This window comes from Myotis brandtii, unplaced genomic scaffold (assembly GCF_000412655.1).
Source record: "Myotis brandtii unplaced genomic scaffold, ASM41265v1 scaffold196, whole genome shotgun sequence".
Taxonomy (NCBI): Eukaryota; Metazoa; Chordata; class Mammalia; order Chiroptera; family Vespertilionidae; genus Myotis; species Myotis brandtii.
The window spans coordinates 4,192,562-4,196,346 of record NW_005357311.1 but is presented as its reverse complement, the minus strand read 5'-3'; the positions used below and the strand labels follow the sequence as shown (position 1 = coordinate 4,196,346).

The following is a 3,785-nucleotide window of genomic DNA, read 5'->3' as shown; positions in this document are numbered from 1 at the left end:
TATGCAAAATGTAATACAGTGGCTGAAGTATAAGAAACTTCAAAAAACAGTAACTGATTCAATGCTAAATGAATAATACTGAGACCAGTGGTTTGCAAACTGTGCTCCAGGTAACTCCAGGTGTTCAGCTGGAGGCAGCTCACAAGGGTGCAGCAGAAAAGAAGAGAAGCACCAAATAAGTATCAGCCAAATCCACCATCCAGGCTTCTACCCCCACTCTTAGTTTTTTTTGTTTTCCTTTTCTATTTTTGTTGATTTATTTTCTGTAGAGGATCTTTGCATAAAATTTCATATCAAGAAAGGGCCTCAAATTTATGATTTTAGAAACCACTGATACATTTTTAAATGCTATAATTTTCAAAATCACATAGTGTAATCTCTATGACCTATTATGGTATCAGAAGGTTCCTTGGTGGAGAAAGACTGAAGACTTGACAGATGTAAATGATTTGGATAGTTAGAAAAATTTCCAGCTTAATGGCTTCTATAAAAAACACTAAGATGCCTGAATAAGTGGTAGTCCAGGTGCTATGCCGTGGTTAGGGTGTGGTATCTTATAGTCTAGATTAGGCAAAGTTGCTGTGCAAGAGTGACTTAAGAGGCACTATCTTGGAGGGAAACCATATCAAAATCCACACAGTCACTATTTCACAGGAAGAACCCATGTACACAGATGCAAGACAGGTATCAGCAAACATAGTGGAGAACAAGAAGTTTGCAATAAATGGACAGAGCTTGACTAGCCTGACAGGAAGTCAGTGTAAGTGCAGTTCCTGTACCAGCTAAGGCAAACACCAGAGCTAGATTAGTTTCAGAACTAAGAGTAAGAGTCCTGGCTTGCTAAGAAACACTGGTCTGGAAAAACATGAGGATGGGGTCCTCTTCTCCCAAAGATCCTTTACTCTTGAATTGAGTAGGCAGCCTCTATTCAGAGAGATGAGCAGAGAAAGCTCTAGATATCCTGATACCATTTCTCTCTTCAGCTGACCTTTGGGCTAGAGACCAGGGGGGATCAATTCTGCTGTTATTGCCTGAGAGATAAAGTTGTAGGAAGTCAAATGCATTACTCAAAGCACTTGCAGTTAATAACAGAACTGGTGTGTATTTTTTGAGCACAAGTAATATGCTTTTCTAGATTACACAGATAAATAAATATACAAACACATCATAAGCATTATTGAACTACAAGCACAAAAATTGATAATTTAAGCATTGAAAAAATTATTAGAAGAAGAGGTGAGTTTCTTGTAGAATTAAAGATAATGAACAAACAAATCTCAGAAAAAAAAACAAGAACAGGGCTAAGACTGGGGAAGTCTCAGCAGCAGAAACCTGAGGATCCCCTCTCTGGAGGCTGCCCTTGAAGATTCCAAGTTGTTTTCATGTCTGCATGACTCCAGTCACCCCTCTTTAAGTTCTCAGGAAAGACAGTATCATTGGCTGTTACCAAGGAGTTTTAAGCCTTGAGGTAATCAAGTATAACAAGGAGAAAGGGTAAGTAGAACTAGGAGAACTCTGTAAACCAGGAAGGCTCTACAGGATGTGACTATTGCATATACTCTATTCACTGGTCTAGGAGTCATGGGAACAGACATCTAAGATGTACTGAAATACGATGAACTCCATCAGTCACATATAGTGCTTGTCGAAGACAAGTGATCTTGAAAATGGAAACAAAGAAAGTTTCTCTGCTTTCTTTGACTGTTTGGTAGAGCCCAGTAATGAGATGAGTACTCCTCCAATATTCTTAGAATATGTTCATGCTTACCCCAGGATTATACATACTATTATAATTGCCTGGTTGTTTTTTTGTTTTGTTTTGTTTTTTGTTTTTTTGTTGTTACATCTCAAGAATAGGGCCTGTTTCTTGTTCACCTCTGCATCTCTAATTCCTGTAATACAGTTAGAGGATTAACAAACATTTCTTACCTGTTGAATGAAAAATATGCCTGTCAGACTCAGGATGGACTTACCTATTGGTCAGACTCAGGAAAGGTGTGCATTCTCCAGGCAAAGGTTTTGAGTAAAATAACAGGAGAATAGAGGAAGATGAGACCCTTGATCCAGGACTCACACCATGAAAGTGGGTGGGAGGCTAATTAGAAATAAATCACACAGTAAGGTCATGGGAAGCAGATCTCCATGACAGAGGCTGAAGCAAAGGAGCCCTGAAAAGTGGTTCTGATCTCAGCCCATCGTGGCCCCTAAGGCAAAGAAAGCCTGGCTGATCTTATTAAACGTTGGGGCTGTTATCTCCAAACAGGTTCTGCAACATCAAATGCTGAGTGCTCTTCCATCTACACTTCCTCTTACAAATATGTGTCCTAAAAGGAGAGAGGTAAATGGGAAAGGGATGGCTGTGTGGTTCCCCTTGAGCCTCATCCCCTACCCAAAGGGAAATTGTCAATATTTAACTTTCTGTATATAACCCTTCCATAAACTTTTTATATAACACCTGATTTCCAGAAATCTGATTATATCTGCTGTTCCCCAGGGGGATTTCTTTAATTGTAGAGGTGAGGAGTTTTCCTTCTCTAAAATAAGTCATGTTGGTCATACATCCCACGGATGAAATTCAATGATAACAAAACCACCTCCCGTCCAGCTACCATTGAGGCCCTCTAGAAAATAATGCTTCTCTGAACAGTGTTGCCAATATAGCTGAACTTGAACCAAACACTAGCAAAACACTCAGGTGTTCCATGATTATCCTTAGAGTTAACTGAGCATGTCTTCTTGTGGATCACACTCATCTACTCAGAAATTTTTTAAGTCAATTATTTTATTGAGGGAGATAAATTACTCAAATGTTAACTTGTTGTAGTCAAAGAAAAGAAACATATTAAAAGTTAGGTGTGTTGGTAAAGGAATCAGAGTACTAAAGGTTCTGCCCAACAAATATTCTGAATCCAGGGTTTCTGTATTTCTCCATGCCTAAATTTCTCCTGGGTCACTTGCTATTCAAAAGATTCAGGAGACCAAATGAAATAGGATTATTTTGGTTTTATCAACCAAGAGTCTTCAGATCTTCTCTCAGCCAAGGCATCCAGCGATAATATGATTTATGCTTCAGATTCCTCTGAAGGATTGGAAAGTCTCTTTCACATCGCATTACCAAGCTCCCTGCTCTTGGTCCTCTTTTCTATGTACTCATTCTTCAAGCATTTTCTCATCTCCTGATCAAGATCATTGCAATGACCAAAAAATTTCAGAATGCTGTGATTTTTGTGAAATTCCTTAAGTGTTAATCAAGACATTGCATTCTTCAGTGTTCAAGTGTGGAGATAAGTCAGGATGCATCTATAGGAGAAGGTGATGGAGCACAGCAGAGCAACCCGCCTGGCAGCCACACCAGAAAGGCTGAAGCGGAATTCACCAGCGAAGATGCCTCAACCCAAGGCCCGCTGGCCAGGGTGCCAGAGCCAGGCCATCTCCACAAGGAGAACTCCTATGCCCTCCACAGCTGACTCACTTTACTCTGAATTTTTAAGTATAATTGTTATAACATAGTATAATATGACTGTTTGTTTAACTTAACATTATTGCTCATGCTAATTAATTGCCTGATCTTTAGAATCAAACCAGAGTCCCCTAGTGGCCAGGATGAAGACCCACAGCTGATACAAACAAGGGGGCTGGAGCCCAGGAGAGGAAACTTCATCTAGTCTGGCAGGAAACCCAAAAAGGGAATCTGAACTAGGAGGCAGACAGCTTCTACAGTAACATAAATACCAAAGAAAAGGATGAGAATATTACGAAATATAGAATACATAAAAATGTAACTA

The 3,785-nt window shown here is 39.6% G+C and overlaps 1 pseudogene; it reads right to left on the bottom strand.

Annotated features, from left to right (window-relative positions):
- Window positions 1-2,956: 2,956 nt before the first annotated feature.
- On the bottom strand, window positions 2,957-3,351 carry LOC102255576 (annotated as a pseudogene).
- Between the last annotated feature and the right edge of the window lie 434 nt (window positions 3,352-3,785).